Raw genomic sequence first — 21423 nt, forward strand, 5'->3', positions numbered from 1 at the left:
AATGGAAAAGAAAGATTAATGTGTTTGTTTCTGCTGGCAAGGAGTCACACCGTCTTGGGTTCCCACTCGGAACCCCCGGATCCATCTTTATCTATAAAATATAAGATTATCCACCTCACAGGGTTCCCTATAAAGCCTAAAAGAAAAATCTGCTCCTGGCACATAGGAGGTCCTCAAGAATAGGGTCTGCTGTCCGCGAAGAAGCTGTAAGGAAGGAAGAGGAGAGCCCACACAGGACTTCCACCTGCCTCCTACTGGACGTCGGTCCTGTCCCTGCCGGGAGACTGCAGTCCCAGGAAGGGGCCACCCCACTCTCCCACGCACCCACGCACCCACTCACCCACTCACCTCAGAAGCACCAGAGTTCAGAGAATCACCTGCAGACCAGAGGGGCCGCCTCTTATGAGAGAAGCGCTCGGTCTGAGCAGCCAATGGGCGCCGGGCGCACGGGGCGGCGGCTAATGAGGATGGAGCAGTGCGGATGTGGGCGGGCGCTGCGCTGGTGCGGGCGGGAGCAGCCACTGACCTCTCGTCGCTGGCCGCAGCTCATTCACAGCTATTTTCCTGGAGTTTTAATTAAGCTAATGTTGACTCATCCTCAGCCACAAAAGTCTGAGTAAGATTAAACAATCCGTTTAGAACTTCCCTCCAAGCCAGCATCACACCTGTTATTGACACAATGACCTCCCGCGGGGTTGGACTCAGGCTCCAGGATTAGAAACCAAAGCAGGACTCCCGTGTCAGGCCTATTCCTGAGCTTCTGGGTTAATACCCTGGGCCTGCCTCATCTTCCTCCTAATGTAGAGTCTTATTCCTTTAACGCAGAACAACCACTGAACTTTTTAGAAGTGCTCAGTACTCCTGCCATTAAAAAGAAGTTTAGGATGCACGCAGATAAAGATGCTGTGTTTACTGAAATATCACTCTCCCTGCTATACGAACGTGGCACAGAATCCAAATAGCATTTATTTGTTGATGATCCTGTACTAAAGGGGCAAACCTGTCCCTCTGCATCCTGGGGGACTGTTCCCAGTACGCTTACAGACCCCAGTGTCTTGGGGGTGGGGGGGAGGGATGCTCCCAGTCTTTTTCTTTTTTTTTTTTTTTTTTTTGGTTTTTCGAGACAGGGTTTCTCTGTGTAGCTTTGCGCCTTTCCTGGAACTCACTTTGGAGACCAGGCTGGCCTCGAACTCACAGAGATCCTCCTGGCTCTGCCTCCCGAGTGCTGGGATTAAAGGCGTGCACCACCACCGCCCGGCGCTCCCAGTCTTATAAGGAATGTAGTATGGCATGCATATATTCTGTAGGCTTTAATCATCTTTAGGTTATTTACGGTACCCAATGCAATTTTACTGCTGTGTAAATATAATAGTGTTGCATTGACTAATGACAAGGAAGAAAGTCTGCAGAAGCAACCCCAAGCCTCCCCACCCAGCTACCTCTTTCAACACAGGGTAAGAGGTTGAATCAGCAGATGTGTGACGCTCAGATGAGGAGGGCCAGCGGTATATGCCACACTTAGTATTATGGGGTATTCTCTTCCCCAGTTTTTTGGAACTCAGGTTAAATGGTCAACGTGTAAACTAAGCACAGAAATATCCACTCTTTTGAGGTGAGGGTCTTTTTGAGACAAGGTCTGACGCTGTATCTGAGGCTGGCCTGGAACTCCCACATAGCTCAAGCTGGCCTAGAACTCTGGCAATGCTCCTGCCTCTCCTTCTCAAGTGCTGAGATTACAAGCATAAACTACCATGTATGGTTGAATATTCACTTTTTTGAGGTGTACAGTTCTGAGTCTTGACAAATTGTACTTAACCACCAAACAATCATAGACTATTTTCACCTCCAAAAAGTATTTGCTTGTCTTAATCTTCTCCCAACCTGCACCTATTTCCTAGAGGCAATCACTGATCTGATTCTGTCTCTATTATTTTACCTTCCCTGGAATGAGAAACACTGATCCCACAGAGTCTATAGGGTCTTTGTTCCAGGCACGTATCACAATGCTTTGAACCTCATGTTGCACATATGATCAGTTGCGTAGCTGAATATGCATGTATTGCAGAGAGCTGTGTGAGCGTTCAGGCAGGGTCTTTTCTGCTCTGTAGCCTAGACTGGCCTTGAACTCACACACAACCTTCCTGCCCCAGCCTTCCAACTGGGATTATGGGCGTCCCTCACCAGATCCAACCTGTCCAACCTCAAATTGCAGGGTGCCCACAATTTTAACCTCCTTTATAGCTTTTCCTTTTACCTATATAATGATTCTATGAGGTAAAAGTCGTATTTACATTGCAGATCGGGAAACTGAGGCACGTAGAGGCTCTACAGCTTCCTCCTGCACGGGTTAGTGAGAAGAACGAAGCACAAGCATTCCGACGTTAAGTCCAGTGTTCTTGCTCAATACCATGAAAAGAGGGGTCAGAGAGACCTGGAGCCAAGCTGAAGAGATGAAGCCAATCGCTTAGTGACCTTGTTCCTGGGGAAGTCCAGAGAACCAAGTGGACACTGGCCCTGAGGTGGAGAAGCCGACATTAGGTCACCTTGGTGAGCTCAGTAAAGCTGGAGTCTTCTCTGAGCCTCTCTGAGCAGGCCTCTAGGCATCTAGCCCCACCCCGCTTCTCTGCCATGTATCTTTAAAATTTTCTATTACATGTATTTAGCTCTCTCTCTGTCTCTGTCTCTGTCTCTCTCTCACACACACACCATACAAACCTGTACATACACAATGCATACACACAGATCATACATACCTCTACACACACATGCCACATGTACACACCATCATATCTCTCTCACACACACATACTTGTACATATGCATAAGTAAATAAATAAAATGAATTACAAATAAATGATAGAACCTATGTTTAAATAAAAGCAAATATGCTGGTCATGATGACACTGTAATCTTAGCATACTGAAGGCAGTAGCAGAAGATTGCAAGTTCAAGGCCAGCCTGGTCTCCACAATGAAAGCCTGCCTCAAAAGCAAATGCTTTTATCCCAGCACTTCTAAAGAGTGGATTCCAGATGTGGAAGGTCCACTTGCCTTCCAAAGTATTACACCAGCTTACATTCCCACTACAAGGGGTCTAGGGCCCCTCCACCCTTACCAGCAGTGGATTTCCTACATGCCTGGTCATGTGACCAGCAGAGGGGACTCACTATTCAGCAGCCCTTTGTAATCACTAGCTGAGCTCGATCTTAGACTCATGTTCACAGGTGCAGCTCCTTGGAAGCAGGTTGTTTCTTATCTTTTAAAAAATTGTCTAGCAGGGCGGTGGTGGCGCACGCCTTTAATCCCAGCACTCGGGAGGCAGAGGCAGGCGGATCTCTGTGAGTTTGAGGCCAGCCTGGGCTACAGAGTGAGTTCCAGGAAAGGCGCAAAGCTACACAGAGAAACCCTGTCTCAAATAACAACAACAACAACAACATCCAAACCAAACAAAACAAAACAAAACAAAACAAAACAAAAGCAAAATAAAATTGTCTAGAAGGGTTTTGCTGTCGCTTGAGCAGGTCTTTCACACTTCTGGACTCCTGGAGTCTCAGCCTCCTAAGCCCTGGAGTTAGGGGCTGTGCCCACTGAGTGACATACACATGGGCTCTTATGGATCTCAGTTGCCACCACCAAAACCTTCCACTTGTCTTTAAATTCACTTAAAGTCTCTTGTGCCTCACAATTTATTTTTCATTGTTTTTACAGCCAAGTGGTCTTCTGATTAGGCCACTGGTGGATGGCTGCTGCTTCCAGAGTTGCAATTGGGAAGCTGAAAAATACGGGAAGAGATTGGGATGATTGTGAGGGTAAGGGAGATCTTTAAAAATTGATGTTTCTTCAAGGTAAGATAGGCTGGAGATGGAACACTCCACCAAGAGAGGAGATGATGGAGGAGAGAAGCAGGGGGAGACTGCCCTCATCAGTTCTAATAGGTCCATTGGAAAGTCCCCTGGCTTCCCAGGTGTGTAAAGCAGATCACCTGAAACACACCTGGAGGACATCACAGCTCGTCAGGCAAGTGATACTGAGCAGCATCAAGATGATGGCCTGTGGGTAAGGCAGGGGCTGTGACAGAGAGGTGGAGAGAGGGGACTCAGAATAGAGCGTGTGTTAGAGCTGTCTGGAACACGTTCCATGGATCCACAGAGCCTTTATTCCAGCTTCTTGTGGGAGTATTTCTGGCATTTCAGCTAACAGCTCCCGTGTCCCCTGGGGCTGCATGAAGGGCTCGTCGGATAAGAGCACCTGCCACTCTTGCACCTGAGTTTGGTTTCCGGCACCCACGTCAGGCAGCTCTAACCGCCTGTAACTCCTGCTCCAGAGGACCTGACACCCTCTTCTGGTCTCTGTGGAAACCTTCGCTTTTAAAACTTAAAACTATTTTTTATCCTCTGACAATTACTTATACACACACACACACACACACACACACACACACACACACACACACACACACACACACACACACACACACACACACACACACTTCAAATTAAATCATTTTTAAAACTTTGAAAAAATCATGTCTGCTATAAGTATCATATTAACAAATTTTCCTTTTCTTCCCCACCTAGTCTACAAAGGAGGCTCTCTCTCTCTCTCTCTCTCTCTCTCTCTCTCTCTCTCTCTCTCTCTCTCTCTCTCTGCAGAAGTACACATTTTTTTTTTTTAAATTAAATGAGCTACTGACATTTCCTGGAATGGTTGCACAGTTCTTTTTTCATTTGTAAATCAATTTGCCTTTCTGCGATAAGATTCATCTTGGTGTGGAATGAGTTCACAATGTCCCATTCTGGAGGGGTATGTGTTGGAGAAGTCAAGACCAGTGATCAAGACACGTGTGGTGTGTGTGTGTGTGTGTGTGTGTGTGTGTGTGTGTGTGTGTGTGTATCAGGGGATAAAAAAATAGTTTTAAAAGAGTTCTCCCATCTTTTTTCTTGCCTTGAGATGGAGATGAAGGTGGTCTTTCTATGGAATTTTCAGTATTTGTACCTCTTCCTTAGTTCAGGGTTAGTTAGCTACCATTTTCCCAGGAAAGTGTGCACTATTGAAATTCCCATGAGGTTCTTCTCTTCCCTCCCACTCCCCCACTCCGTTCCTCCCTCTCTCCCTCTGGTCCCACTTCTAAGACTGAGTGTGTGTGATGCCAGGTAGTACAGTCCTGCATCTCATCTACTTGAGAGATTGACGCAAGGTGTCTTTGCCTGTCACTCAAGGCCAGTCTGAACAACAGAGTGAAACCCAAATGGGGAGGGGGTGAAGAGGGAGAGAGAGAGAGAGAGAGAGAGAGAGAGAGAGAGAGAGAGAGAGAGAGAGAATGTGTATGCATATGTGTGTGTGTGTGTGTGTGTGTGTGTGTGTGTGTGTGTGTGTGTGTCTTTCTATGCTTTATTACAAAGGAGTTAGAGAATGTGCACATGTGATCTCCGGGGGTGGCTCTGAATCACCTGTTTTATGGGTGTCTCGTTTAAATGTAAAACAAGGTGAATTTTTTCCATTTGGTTAATATGTGGTAAGGACGGCAAAGGCAGGGTCCCATTGTCTCTTCGTTATGTTAACATCATAAAGGTTGATCTCTCTCTCTCTCTTGTTCAGCAGCCGTTGAGTGGCTCCCCAGAGCTGCTCTTCTCTGTGTGATCTGTGTGGTTACTCAGGGACCTGGGAAACTTCCGCCTTAAGGGTCTCTCATCTGAATCCATCGGTCACCAAAACAGATAGTCATTTTGAGATGTAATTACCAGACTTTAAATGCTTTGACATTCCCTGGCTACACTTAGTCACATCCCCCTTCCTTACTGGAAGAGAGCTGTAAACTGTCTTCCCATAAGCCAAGAGGAAGATGAGAAGCAAATGTGGAAAATTCAGAATCATCTCCATAGGATGCCAAAGGCTTTCCTCATGTGCGGACAGCATAAGGACTCGCAGAGGAAGGACCCTGGAGCCCAACACAGCCTCCTCTTTAGCTGTGGGACGACAGGCAGCTTAGCTTTCCAGGCCTTGCTTCTCTCCCGGTCAAATGCCTCCTAACATTGTGTGTTAACTTTTCTCTTGTGATCAGCATAACGCTACAAAGAAAACCGCAGCCTTTAATGATGTGAATTAGCGTGCCCATATCAAGGGCTGCACAGTTTAACTCCACAGTGACAAGCACTAGAGGGAAAGAACTTCAAGGTGCAAGTGTTTCCCTTGGCCTGTGGCTTCAGAGGTGTCAAGCCCAACACTGGCCGGCGTTGTTTCTGGAGCACGGTGAGCTAGACTATCACAACGGGAGGGTGTAAGAGAGCCAAGGTGCCCACCTTACGGTGGACTGAACGGCGAAGAGGAATCAAGGCCAACACATACCCATCACAGTCAGACCCTAGTGACCCACTATCTCCAAGTAGGCCTGCCCCACACTGCACAATTCTATTATCTCCCCAAAGTAAACTTTTAATCCACTGATGCAGTAAACCACTGACTAGGCCAGAGCCCCGTGATCTAATTGCCTCTGGGCACATTTTCAGCCACACTCTGAGCTCTTCCTAATCTCCTGGGCATTTTTCAATCCAATCCAGTCGACCAATATTAATGATTAATTAGTTTTTAAATTAATTAGGAAGAAGAAAAGGTCCAGGGAACGGGGAGGAGGCTCAAGAGAGGGTAATGGGAGGAGGGCATAAAAATGAACAAAGTACATTATATACTCGCATGAACACATCATAATAAGACCCATCGTTTTGTACAATAGGTTTTAAGTTATCATCAAGACATCATACGGCTTTGCTATTATGTATCTTTTTGCTTTATTGTGAGTTAGAGATCAAACGCAGGGCCTCCCACTTGCCAGGGAAGTTCCAACTAATGAGGTAAATCCCCAGCTAAGATATTTTTTCTGGTTTGGATATTTTCTTTGTTTGTTTTAGTTTCTTACATGTATACATTCTTTCTTAATCATATCCACCATCCACTCCCCCGAATTCCCTCCCGCATTCGCTCCACTCCCCAACACATCCTCCAACTTGATGTGTTCCTCTTCTGACTCTGCCTCCCGAGTGCTGGGATTAAAGGCGTGCGCCACCACTGCCCAGCCCTCTTCTTTTTTTAAAATACCACACTGAGTCCTCTTAGTGCTGCCCATAAGATGTGGGTGCAGGACCGTCCACTGGAGCACAGGCAACCCAGCAGGGGCTGCACCCTTAAAGAAGGCTGACTTTCCCTCCCTTAGAGCTACCAGCTGGCAAAAGCTCCTCATCTGGGGTGGGGTCCAGGAGCCCCTCCCCCATATGGGTTGGAATTTTTAACTGAAAAGACAGTAAAATTCCTGCTGAATTTTGAGGGTTGAATCATTAAATAACAAAATGTGAGTAGAGATAGCACAGCGTGCTCCTTTGCCACGCAGCACTCAGACCCAGAAGAATCACTGTAGTGAGGTCGTTCTCAGACTGATTTATTCAGAATTTTTTAAAGGAAATGTAATGTGAATGGGTGTTTGCCTACATTTCTGTCTGTGTACCATGTGCATGCCTGGTGCCTGTGGAGGCCAAAAGGTTCCCTGGGACTGGAGTTAAAGATGACTGTGAGCCACTATGTAGGTGCTGGGAACCGAACCTGGGTCCTCTGCAAGAGCAGCCAGTGTGGTGCTCTTAATCTGAGCCACCCCTGCAGCTCCTGATGAGAATTTAATACCACATTACACAGAGACCGAGAGTCCAATATCTATGTTGTCTTGAGCCTAGAGATTTGGGTTAAAGAAAATTATTTTTAATAATGCAATGTGATTTTTGTTGACAACTGAAGAAAAAAAATCATTCGGATAAAAATATGTTTTGAAAACAAAACAAACAAAAGATCTAAAGTAAAACCGTGTACTCTTCATTTACAGAGTGTGCTCATGTGCACACACAGCCTATTGAGTAAATGGGGTTGGCAATCTCTAAAATGTATTTAGTGTTTTTCATTTAACATAGTGACTTTGTATTGTTTACATTGATTCTTAAACTAATAGACTTAGAATGACTGAGTGACCTTCCAAGGCTCTGACAGGACAGAAACTGGAAGGGGCTGCTGTCCCTTAGCTCTGTGGCATTTACCCTTTGCATTACCTCTTCTAAGACAAACAGGAATTTGAGTTCCAAGTGCTTAGCTTACATTTCTTCATTTAACTGGAGGAGACCCCCAAACAAGCCATGCCACCCCCCAGAAACCACAGCTGCGTGCTGTGCTCTCTTGGCTTCTGGGTCTGACATAATAATGGCTTCCTCACTTCTCTCGATGCTACGAACTCCCTCAGGGAAGGAACTGTGTGCTTTATTGAGATAGCCTGGGTTCCAGCACAGTTTTGTGAGAGATTGCTCTCAAACCAACAATAATCCCATACACGTTTGTTCAGATGGAATACAAAAAAGTGCCCTGTGCTGGAGAGAAATGAGAGGCATAATGAGGCAAGACATTCTTTGTTCTTCACCAGGGAGGTGTGTCTGAGCACAAAACACACTTCTTCAGAGAGCACCACAAGATGCTAGAAGTTGAACTCAAGTGGAAGTTAAGTGAAGGAGGAGAAGTGGTTGGTGGGATAGGCCAGGCTGAGACAAATGGTCTAGAGTCCTCAAGATCAAAATCTATGAAGTCGCCACCCTGGAAGGACCATATCCTCACATGATGCTCTGGGCAAGTGCTCGTGTCCGATAACACCCAGGGGGGTTGTGGGAAGATCTAGGCACAAATCTATTTATGCACCAGAGTCCAGATCCAAATCTACTCCCCACTGCCACACACACAAGGGAGTACAGTAACCTTCACATGATGTCGTCGTTGCTCTCATGGCAGATAACGCCTCATGGCTTACTGGAAGAGCTGGGGACAAACTTGCTTAAATGTAATGCTAGGCACAATTCATTTTAAATCCACTTCATTTCTCAGTTGTTAAAAAAATCATAACTGAAAAACAGTTTTCCATTAGAGTATCTCTGCTCCATCACAATCACACACCCACAAAATGATGGTCATTCCAAACTCACTGAGAAGTTAGTCTAATCAATGAGTCATGACAAAGTCTTCCATTTGCTGTGTACTGTGGATTGCCTAAAAACACATTGATGGGGAGGCTTCCAAGGCTTCCCCCTAGCCCAGGAAACATTTTCTCTCAGTGTGCTGCAGATTTTTCAAACTTCAGACTAAAGAATACAATAGATGACTTCGTTTTTAGTTTTGTGGGGTGTGTAGGCTTTGCTAACTTTGTGTTTTGAATCTTACAGACCCCTCCTAATATTACTGAGATAGGAAGTACTCCAGGGGCCAGAGAGAAGGCTCAACAGTTGAGAGCACTGGCCGCTCTTCTAAAGGGCCTGAGTTCAATTCCCAGCACCCGCATGGCAGCTCACAACATCTGTAATTCCAGTTCCAGGGAGCCAACATCCACTTCTGATCTCTTCTGGTACCAGGCTTATAGTGCACAGATATACATACAAGTAAAACACTCCTACACATGAAATACAAAGAAATCTTTTAACAAATTTTAAGTACTCAATTGTACTCGGAAGAGCCAAGACACTAGCTTTCGGGTGTCCCTTCCAGATGAAAGGCAGAAAGAAGGGGTGCTCCCCGAGAAGTGCCTTTTCTGCTCAGGCGAACAAAACAAATGGAGAAAATACCTCTGCGGGTGGAAGTACTGCGCTCAGAATTGTTAGGAGTCATTAGGAAAGTGGTTCTTCGGGCTTTTAAGATGGGAGAGGCTACCCTATGAGGATCGATTGTGCTGGAGGAAACGGGCTGAGCTTGGGCACCGCCTGCCTCCCATGTCTGCTGTCTTGTTTGCTTTGTGCTGTGTACCGACGCATTATCACCGTCTCATGCGTGGCTGCCAATCTTTTCACCAAGCAGCAAGTCAAACAGGGTTTGTTGGGATCGTTGAGCACAAAGCCTGGGCCACTCGTCTAATTTAATGATCTCTGAAGAGAACCTTTTATAAAAGGCTATCACGGAGTCTACATCAGGGGAAGTGAGCCAGCGCAGTTAGCCTCCCTTCATTGTTTCTGTAGTTGAGCTAGGTAGAGCAGCCTGACTTCCACAGCAGTCAGGAAGACTCCAAGAGAAGCAAAGCATGACCACATAGAAGGGCAAAGAGAAGAAAATGTGCCCTGTGGAGACAACGATGGCTAGTCCCAGAGAGCCAAACACAGAAAAGGATGCTCCTCTTATCTCTAGGAAAATGCAATCTACAGTGCTTATGCCCCAGACCCCACCTGGAAGAGGCACCTGAGGTACTTTCCAGCTGTGCCAGATGTTAGGATGCTTTCCAGACTCAAGGGTGGGGAAAATAAATCAATACAGCCCAAGCCATGCCCTACAGAGGGTAGTAGCCAAGCCCTTAATTGGCCTTTATTCCGCCCTAGAGAAGGAAACTCTAGCTATATATGATGAAACATTTGTGATGCTTTCAGGAGGGAAGCCAGTGTGCCTAGAATTGGCTGATATACACGGCAGGATTCTAGTTCATAGAGTTTTGCAAGTTGACTGGATTTCATGTTCAACACAGTTGGGTTTGATTTTGGTTCCTTTGTAGCATTTCTAGGGCGAGGCTCTGCAAGAGGCATACTAGACAACAGAGTCACTAAAAATCAGATACACAGACTTATAAAAACCTGGGCCTGACTTGCCAAGTAAGTGTCTGATACTCAGAAGGGGCCAAGGGGGCTCACAACCAAGCGTGGCCAAGAAAAGGAAGCCTCAGGCTGTTGCAGACTGGCCTTTGTGCTTTGTGGATGACAGGAGTAAATGCACAGCCACTAGGTGAGCTCAGAGCCACTGAGAGCCTCCTGTGGTCTCCTAAGCTAGAAGCTCCAACCTTTTCCCTTCAGGCTGTGTCACACTCACTCCACTGAGTGTCAGGAGGTGTCCCCAGAGACATGCCCCCGAGTACAATGCACCTGGCCAAAGGCACAGGAGAGGAATGCCATACCTGGTCTGCCATCTGTAACCCGCTCACAAGGGCAGCAGAAATGGCTGCTTGCCTGTGGAAGAAAGTCACTGAAATACATTTTGGAGGGCTTTAGATCAGCCTCATAAGTGTCATCATGGAACTCCTCCAGAAAAGGTGGGGGGAGTAAAGTGCAGAAGAACTGTAGGGACACAGGAAGGGACCACGGGGTCACTACCAAAGATTTTGCACCGGAAATGCTTGGAGAAATGAATCTTTGTTTAACCATGCAATCCACTTCATATCACAGAGCATGCAGTAAAACTGTAAAACCCTGCTGCTTGCAGCCAACCAGGTCTTCTAATGCAGTTCAGTCCCTTCTGGAAGTACTGCAAAAACCACTGTCAAGGTCATCAACCAAAGACAGAGTCAAGGATGCAAGAAGGGTCAGCTGCGGCTTGTGAGGGCTTAGCTTCACATGGTAGCACCATAAGAGGATGTAAACCTGGGTCTTACAGCCGAGTCCCACTTCTGAGAAGCTCATTCTGGCTAAGTCACCAGCTTCTGGACTAAGCACCCAAGGACAAGGAAGGTCACGGCCACTCGTGCCACCCGAAGCTTATTCAGTGTGCGTGCCCTGTTCAAGAAAAACAATGTAAACTTACAAGTTCAGAATGACAAGGCACTTCCCAGGGTTTCAGGGGCTCCAGCAAGTAAGAGGCCCCTAAATCAGTGATCCCCAAACTTTGCTAAACACTCAGGGAGCTTTGTTTAAAAAACCAAAAACCGGCTGGGCGGTGGTGGCGCACGCCTTTAATCCCAGCACTTGGGAGGCAGAGCCAGGCGGATCTCTGTGAGTTCGAGGCCAGCCTGGGCTACAGAGTGAGTCCCAGGAAAGGTGCAAAACTACACAGAGAAACCCTGTCTCGACAAACCAAAAAAAAAAAAAAAAAAAAAAAAAAAACCAAAAACCAACAACAGAAAAAAAACAAAACGAAACGAAAAAAACCCCTAATGCATAGCCAGAGAGGGTGACCCACACTTATATCACAACGCTCAGGGGTGGAGGCAGGAGGCTTGGGAGCTCAAGGCCAATATCAGCTGTACAGCAAGTTTAAAGACTGTCCTAAAAAATAGATCAAGGTCCAGTTTGTGTCCCATGTCACCTAAACTGGTGGGTCTTGGGTAGAGTCCACATCAGGTCTTAGAAAACCCCCAAGGTGGGTTGGTTCAGGCCCAACCGAGTTTGGGAATCTGCCATAAGCTTTGAGAGTGGGAGGCACAGTGTTCATTCATTTATTTAGCTAATGCCAGGGCACGCCATATACCAAACTGTACTCCTAGCATTAAGTACATGCAGCAAGCAATCAGTAAATGCTTGCTAGAGGTATACAGGAAGCTAGCGTGTTGCAGGTTCTGGGAACTAGAAGGGTAAGGAGAGAAGGAAAAGACAGGCCAACAAGCCTCCTGACATGTCAGTCTGCCTTTGATCTATCTCTTTCTTGGGAATGAATCTGTATGAGTGGAGGGATGGTAAGCTTACCTTGCCTGGAATGAGAGATGGTAAATATACCTTGCCTGCGGAGACTCCAGAAGATGTCTGGAGGATTCTCACCTCTTGGCGCCAACATTGGCAACTCCATCTTCTACTTTTACCCATGCCACAGGGTCTTAACGTTCCACGCACTATTCTCAAATGTGGGGATGGAAGGTAACAGCTGCATTTTGTCCACAACACATCAGATATTTCTTTTGAGCACCCCCCACCCCTGTAAGTAATAGGAAAACCAATAAAATAGAGACCCAATCAGTTTAAATTTGCTCAGATCCAAGGATATAAACATACCCTTTAGGAACAGTCTTGTGTTTAATTTGAAAAGAAGGATTTCACATTTCAAATGGCTTCTTCCCACGATTGTCAAGTGCAGGAGAAGGGTAGCTACGAGACCCTTCTCATGAGACCTCCTGTGATCTCTTTCACCCCCTCATGGCTTCGAGGGTTCTGGTCACCTAAGGTTGTGCTCTACAGTTAAGATAGATTGCAGGTTTTTATTCCCCCCCACCTCAGGCCCCTTGGGTCCCCTGCACACAACCAGGATTGGCTCCTCCCCTCCTGCTTCTGCTGTGACATCGCCATGCCCTGCTGTGGCAGGCTTGTTGGCATCACCACTGCATCTCAGTTCAGCACTGATACAGCTTGAGAGCTCCTGGAAAGCTAAATGAGGGAGCTTCCCTTTGCAGAGGAGATAGAGCTGAGCCCTGGCGAGCAGCCAGAGAGGTGGTCGCTGCTGGATGAGTGGGGGCAAACACTTAGCTGACCTCGCCATGAAAAGGGAAGGTGATGGGAGCATGGTGTTGGGGCTGCACATAGGCTGCAGGAAGCTAGCTCTTACAAAGGGACATGTGGGTCTCTTAGAGGCCCAGATAGTCAACTGACATGCAACCGGAGGACCGAGGGTCCACTGCTTCAGGGGCAGTGGTGTGGACCTTGGCTCTCAAAGACTGATGGAGGAAGCGCTAGCTAGCACCCTTGTTTCTCTGCTGTCTTGAATTCCCACCTCTTTAGTCCCACAAACTGAGCACCATACTTCACACATGGTCAATTCAGGTCACTGCAGACTGCAGGGTGAATGAAGGAGTTCCGATTCCAGCTTACCCCTGTTATAAACATCAACAAAGCACTTAGGGACAACGTACTGAAAGAGTTTCTGAAGAGGTGGCCCTCTTAACAGGATCGGTGTTCTGATAATAAACCAGTTCTCCTCAGTGGACCAACCCTCTGCCCACAGAAACTCATGAAGGCACATGGAAACCAGTGCAAGTGTGCAGCTGGAGAGAACTAGGTAAGAATGGTAAATCAGGGATGCCAGTGCACACCTGGAATCCCAGCACTCAGTGGAGGGAGGCAGGATTTGGGGTTCAAGTCAGCCTGGGCTATATAGCAACGCTTTGTCTCACCCACTCCCCTCCCCTCAAAGCTGGTGACAGGAGCTTTAAGAAGAAGAAAAAGTCTTGAGCTTAAATTTAGAAAGATTAAAAACAAACACCAAAGTTAAGTTTCCCCCAAACTCCAGCATATGGCAAATAAACTCATAGATGCTTCTGTGTGGGAGAGAAGAGTGAGGACATCTCTAGACCAGCCCAGTTCTTCTAGTGATGGGCATCAGCTGTAACCTGCTTTTTGCTCCCTCCACATGTATCCCTAGAACCAGAAGTTTGCCCTCCATGGGACAGCACTCCCTGTGAACCCCTTGAAGTTTCTGCTCTGGGGGGACAAAGTGAGCCCAGATCTTCTCACACCTACCTTTTAGTCACCATCTAATGGCTTTCTTTTAGTTTTTAAAAATATCCAGAACTGCAAAAGGAAGCAGATCTCTTCACTCCTGTCAGCAACAAACCCGTGAGTCTCTTTCTCAATCACTTTTCTAGATGAGCTCAGAGAAGAAATAAGGGAGATTTTTTTCTCTTTCAATTAATTTCTATTCTTTCAAGGCTGAGTGTACTCTGGGCCCAGAGAAGGCAGGATGATATGATTATGGGATGTATTAATCTCCCCATCAAAGGAGAGGTGGCTCATGGTTACAGAGCAGCTGGCACGTTCCTCCAATGAGCTTCTAGGGGCCACGGTGCTCAGAGAACACCATTCCAAGAAGTCAGCAATGTCCTAAAAGATAAAAACATCTTCAGGACTTGGTATTTGCTCTGTGTGCTTCCCCTTGGTTGCTCTATAGAAACAGTCAGCCCATGTGAAAACAGATCCAAACAGGAACTCTAACTATCAATGCTTTCATGCCACTCAGAACTCAGATGAAAATGTGAAATTTTCATCATTTGAGGTGGTTCATGTGTCATAGAATATACTTGGGGCAAGCTGTCTGTAATTCTTTGCAAACTGAATACTATAATTACAAAAATGGAAGCAATTGAGGTCATTTGAAACAATCAAGTCATATATTTTGTTCAAACCTGAAACAGATATGAGAAGAAATGACAGTTTCATCTAGGGAGTCAGTTCTGGGGTCCACAATGTCAGTGGGGAAAGTTAGAGGATTTCTCTCCTCTAGAGAAGTGCTTGCTGACTGTGAACTGTCCCTGGTTACACATAGACAGAGTCGTGCAGCAGCTGCAGTGTGAAGAAAGCATGCTCTTGGATTTGCAAATTCCCCATCATTTCCAAATACAAGCCCAGGGAAGAATGACTCCCCAGGGATGCTGAAATCCTCAGATGCTGAGGTGTCCATATGCAGCTTCATGATCTAGCGCTGACTGGCTCTAATGGAGATACTGACTGGCAAAATAAAGTCATGGTGTATGGATTCATCCACTGTGGCTACATATGCATGCCCAACCCACCCATGCACTGAGCTTTCAACGCTCTCTCTCCCTCCAGGCAGAAAGCCTCTGCCTGAGGAAGTCCAACTCCTCTAAAATACACAGCCTCTCTGTCCTTTCTTTCCATATTCTACCCCGAAGTGTGTGCGCCACTAGACCTGAGCAGGAAGGTGCCACTTCTGTTGAAGAGACTGTTGCCAAACCTAGATTTCTCCTGTAATCATATGAGTGTTGATTGTTAAGGGGAAAATCATAAAAGTCATTATAAACAGATCCCATGATGTCAAAGGAAAAAAGAGTTGGAGCAGACAGTTTAATAAGCAGCCTTCTTTTATTACAATAGGCTTGACGTCACCTGTTATTTATTGTTTCCATCACTACAACACAAATCTTTGTGGGACAGGATGAAAAGGACATGTGGACTTTACTGAGCATTTTAATAACCTCTTATTGACAGTAGATAGAAGCTCTGTACAAGGGCTGGGAGCAGGAAATGATTTTAGTGATTTCATTATGGTTGGAGGGAAAGCCTTCCCAATGACAGTGTTGGGCAGATGGTCTTCCACTTCCAAAGAGCCTGCAGGTCAACAGGCCCAATATTGATACAAGGCTCGTAAGTAATTAATGGGTGCCTAGCAAGCAGGAGAGTTTTCATGAACATATCCTGCAGCCTGAGCAGTGGAACAGGAAGCTGGTGTTTAAGTTTCCTTCAAAGTCATCTCACAAGGCAAGGTGTTTAGGGGTCACAGAGGAACACACTGAGACCACAACCAAGGAGCTCTTGATGCTCTACAACAAATACGATTCACAATGAAATATGGACTATGACATACTTTCTCTCAGTTCTTCTCTGATGGAAAATATTCAGGGTTTTGAGATTTTTCAGATCTCATTTTAATGAACATTAAATACCATTTTGCTGAGGTCTCCTTAGTCACTGGCAAGCTACAAGTCTCTCTCGATTTAGTCCACTGTTGCTGACCACTCTTATTTCTTTTGTTAAAACTGTTAATCCTTGACTGTCTGTGTGTTCTCTGGGCTCTGTCCCAAGGCCTAGACCTTCTGGAGCCCCGCTGGTTCTCCCACCAGAGTTTCAGGCCCAAGTGGAAACTGGAAGTCCACCTGGATGTCCACCAGGTACTTGAAGCTCAACATGTCTGAAAAGGAACTTCTCCTGCCGACTCCCCTATCTGTCCTTCTGGGGTTACTGCCCCGTCACAGCTCAGGAGACCATCTCCCCTTCAGTTGCCCAAACACAAAGCTTTGTGCCACAGTGCTGGGCTAAAGGAAAAAAAGGAAGAATAGGAATGCAAATGACTGTCTAAAACAGAACTCATCCCAAGTGAATCTTACACCAGGGATCATACGCACATACTTGAATCAGGAACTACTTTGATGACCTAAGATGGGGTATAAAGCCAGAAAGCAGCTGAACACCAAGGCAGCTTCTCCCTTGGGCTGTTCAGAAAGTTACTTCATTAATACCGAGTAAGGAGCCACTCTAGAACTCAGTGGCTCAAAGCAAGCTTTTTCGTTCTTACTCATCTGCAAGTGAGTCAGGGCGGACTACAGCCGTAGTTCTCAACCTGTGGGTCATGAATGTCAGATATCCCACATATTTACATTACGATTCATAGCAGTAGCAAAATTACAGTTATGAAGTAACAATGAAAATAATTTTATGGTCTGGGGTCACAACATGAGGAACTGTATTAAAGGGTCACAGCATTAGGAAGGTTGAGAACCACTGGACTACAGACTCCTGGCCACAGACTGAGTACATATTTACTCCATTTATGTCTCACCCTGCAGGGACTACCAGTCGTCACCCAGCACACGCTCTTCTCACAGTGAACGAAGGGAATGCAAGAGGCTGAATGCACAGAAGCATCCTATTCTAACTCTATTGCCTAGTGCCATGGCCCAGCTCAAAGTCAAGGGACAGGAAAGCATGCTCCATTCACCAAGGAGGCACAAGGACACAGATACAGAGGGGAACTGAGTGAAATGATGTGCCACCAGCTGCCTACCCTCTTCTGTCCCCCTGTGCAGCCTGCAGCATCTTCCTGCACCTTTACACATGTCTCTGAGAGGATGAGCCTCACTGGGGCAAGACTTCCGTCTGCTTCGTCCACCACGGTATTTTCAGAATGCTGCTGCTCTGTTCTGTTCAACAGAGGACAATAAAGGGCTGACGGCTGCCCCAGACCATACCCCCAGCCTTACAAGTTTCATGATGTTGATTCTAGTACTCCTGAGCCAACCTCATTTGCCAAGCTCTGCTCAGCCCTCATTCCCCTTCTCAATCAGACATGGTAACAAAACAATGAAGAATGTGGGCAGCTCAGTGAGAGATGGGGACACGGACAGGCAGATACCTTTAAAAACCCTTCATCAGCTAATCCATGCCTACCAGTATGCAGCCACTCTCGGACAATGATGAAGAGGGCTAGCTCTAGGGCCAGGCAAGCCTAGGGTAAAGCCCAAGGCGGCTAACTGTGTGACGCTAGGCGAGTGTCTAACGGTGGAGCCTGAACCGATGGGGACCACTTCTCTCATGAACAGTTCTGTGTCAGCCACTCTTCTTCACCCTTACACACATTCCGTATCAGGTTCAATTAAGTTCTGTTTAGCGGACCGTACTTGAGGGACATACTTAGTCCGAAGAAGTCGCGGTTGGTGAGCAAGTACATATCCCTCCAGGTCTGGGTCCAGAGTCACACAGCCTTCCCCAGAACTGGGCTCCTTGCTAGACCCCTAAGGTCTACAAATAATTCAGGGTGAACCTGGTTGCTCTGTGCTGGTGCTCAGTCACGCAGGTCTGTCCACACCTTTGGCTGCGAAATGCACTGGAAATCTAGATGCCTTCGGTTTCACAGATGCTCCCTGGGTTGTCCAAGATGAGATCTACGCAAACTTGACTTCATACAAATTAAACTAAGGTATACTACACAATTTTATCAATGCAGGCTTTGCATTCTATGCAGATATGCAGCACAGACAGGTTAACAAATAAACCACAGAACGAGCTAGCAGCATCTCCACAAAGGGTTCACGGGCTTCTTACGGTTCCCCCTATTCTAAGTCAGGTCTGGCCATGAAGACGATGTCTGACCAGCTTGTAGTGTTGACTAACCCAATGAAAAAGCACTGGGAATAGGAATATTTGAGATTCTGATTGTTTCTTTCCCTAACTACTGTACCACAAAACCATTAAAGACCAATTACCGCCAGTAAGACTGTGTTACTTAAGAATACCTGATCTGGTGCTAAACTACATGCTCAGTTCCCATAGTGAGAAGCCACCACTCCTCATGGCAAGAGCCTCCATGCCGAGTTTAGCTGGGATAATGAAGGTGATTTTGCACATTTGTTTTATAGTCATGATAATCTTGGTATGAAGTATCTGTGTCATTTCAACATCTTGAGCACAAATCTGTGGCAATTATAATATCCTGAGTTTTGCTGACACAGAAAAGGTCATAATTAAGTTCAGGCTTACAGCTCTGTGGGATTTATTTGCTTTTTAAAATTTTCAGTAGGAAATCCCAAACACACACAACAACAGGGACTGTGATCAAACCCGTAGGATGAGATCCCAATTCACAGCCACCCGTCCATCACTCCTTTCGGCCACTTCCCTCCTCTGAACACATCGAAGATGTCAGAGCACTCACTACAGACACAGAGGTGTTCGTGACAGCTTTCCCTTTAAATCTCAGGCTAGCATCAAGAAAAATATAGGAAAAGGCTAGTGCAAAGAAATGTTTACCTAGTTTCCTTTTGTTGAAATGTCTGCCAGCTTAGTCACACGTCGGTTTGAAACTGCCCTTTGAAGAACAGGCTATCTTCCTGAGACTTAGAGGCCGGCCTCCAGCTCCCATCTTGCCCCGGACTTCCCTTTTGGAGCACAGGTGAGTGGTGCCCTAGCTTGCCCCTGACCCCATCCCTGGGCACCAGCCACTCCGGGGAAGACCTGCCCAACTTGGCCCCAGGTTCTGGCCATCGGGCAGGTTCCCTTCTAGCCCCACGGGGAAGGATCCCCTTCTTCAAGACCCCTGGCAGACCCTGCAGTCTCCACGCCCTGCCCCCACGCCCATCTGCCCGAGCCCCAAGCCTCTTCCTGAGACTTAGAGGCCGGCCCCCCAGCTCCCATCCTGCCCCAGACTTCCCTTCTGGAGGAGGGAGGGAGGGAGGGAGGGAGGGAGGGGGAGAGAGAGAGAGAGAGAGAGAGAGAGAGAGAGAGAGAGAGACAAAAAAATGTGAAGAACGCTGTAAACAACTAGAGGAAAGGGCAAATTAGAAGAAATTAATAAAGTCCTAGAAGAAAACAATAAAGTACTGAGAGAAAATCAAGAAAAATCAATGAAACAAATGAAGGAAACAGTCCAAGACCTGAAAAGGGAAATAGAAAAAATGAAGAAGACACAAACAGAGGGAATGCTGGAAATAGAAAATCTGAGAAAACGATTGGGAACTTCAGATGCAAGTATAATCAACAGAATGCAAGAGATGGAAGAGAGGATCTCTAGCATTGAAGATACAGTAGAAGAAATAGATTCATCAGTCAAAGAAAACACTAAAGCCAACAAAGTCATGAACCAAAATGTCCAAGAAATTTGGGACACCATGAAAAGACCAAACCTATGAATAATAGGGGTCGAAGAAGGAGAAGAATACCAACTCAAGGGCACAGAAAATATATTCAACAAGATCATAGAAGAAAACTTTCCCAACTTAAAGAAGGAAATGCCTATGAAGATACAAGAAGCTTATAGAACACCAAACAGACTAGACCCCCCAAAAAAGTCCCCTCGCCACATAATAATTAAACAACTAAACATACAGAATAAAGAAAGAATATTAAGAGCAGCAAAGGAAAAAGGCCAAGTGACATATAAAGGCAAACCCATCAGAATAACACCTGGTTTCTCAATGGAGACTTTGAAAGCCAGAAGGACCTGGACAGATGTAATGCAGACACTAAGAGACCATGGATGTCAGCCTAGACTAATATACCCAGCAAAACTTTCAATCACCATAGATGGAGTGAACAAGACATTCCATGACAAAGCCAGATTTAAACAATACATATCCACAAACCCAGCCCTACAGAAAGCACTAGAAGGAAAATTCCAACCTAAGGAAGTCAGATACACCCTCGAAAACACAGGCAACAGATAAAGCCACAGCAGTAAACCCCAATGTATAGAAGTACACACACATCACCACCAAAAAATAACAGGAATGAACAATCACTGGTCACAAATTTCCCTCAATATCAATGGACTTAATTCACCTATAAAAAGACATAGGCTTACAGAATGGATACGAAAGCAGAACCCATCTTTCTGCTGCATACAAGAAACACATCTCAAATTCAAAGATAGACACTACCTAAAAATAAAAGGCTGGGAAAAGACTTTCCAATCAAACGGTCTTAAGAAACAAGCGGGTGTAGCCATCCTGATATCCAGCAAAATAGACTTCAAACTAAAATCAATCAAAAGAGATCAAGAAGGGCATTACATACTCATCACAGGAAAGATCCACCAAGATGAAGTCTCAATTCTGAACATTTATGCCCCAAACACAAGGGCACCCACATATGTAAAAGAAACATTACTAAAGCTTAAATCACATATAAAACCCCACACATTAATAGTGGGAGACCTCAACACTTTCACCACTGGACGGATCTGCCAAATTGAAACTTAACAGAGAAATAAAGGACTTAACTGGTGTTATGACTCAAATGGACTTAATCGATATCTACAGAACATTCCATCCTAACACAAAAGAATATACCTTCTTCTCAGCACCCCATGGAATCTTCTCTAAAATCGACCACATACTTGGCCACAAAACAAATCTAAACAGATACAAAACAATTGGAATGACCTCCTGTGTTCTATCAGCCCACCATGGTCTAAAGTTGGATTTCAACAACAACAAAAAGTACAGAAAACCTACAATCTCATGGAAACTGAATAATACCCAACTGAATCACCAATGGGTTAAGGAAGAAATAAAGAAAGAAATTAAAGACTTCCTAGGGATCAATGAAAATGAAGACACCACATATCCAATTTATGGGACACTATGAAAGCAGTACTAAGACGGAAATTCATAGCACTGAATGCCCACATAAATAAGTTGGAGAAATCTCACACTAGTGACTTAACAGCACACCTG

The 21423-nt window shown here is 45.8% G+C and overlaps 1 long non-coding RNA gene across 1 annotated transcript in view; it reads left to right on the top strand.

Annotated features, from left to right (window-relative positions):
• Window positions 1-4432, top strand: part of LOC128094677 (uncharacterized) — a 32271-nt gene extending 27839 nt beyond the window's left edge. Inside the window, exon 3 of the long non-coding RNA XR_008213032.1 lies at window positions 2299-4432. This is a non-coding gene — a long non-coding RNA (uncharacterized LOC128094677). The remainder of the gene's footprint in view (window positions 1-2298) is intronic.
• Window positions 4433-21423: the final 16991 nt, after the last annotated feature.

Source organism: Peromyscus californicus, unplaced genomic scaffold (genome assembly GCF_007827085.1).
Source record: "Peromyscus californicus insignis strain IS unplaced genomic scaffold, ASM782708v3 Scaffold_4__1_contigs__length_199733344, whole genome shotgun sequence".
Taxonomy (NCBI): domain Eukaryota; kingdom Metazoa; phylum Chordata; class Mammalia; order Rodentia; family Cricetidae; genus Peromyscus; species Peromyscus californicus.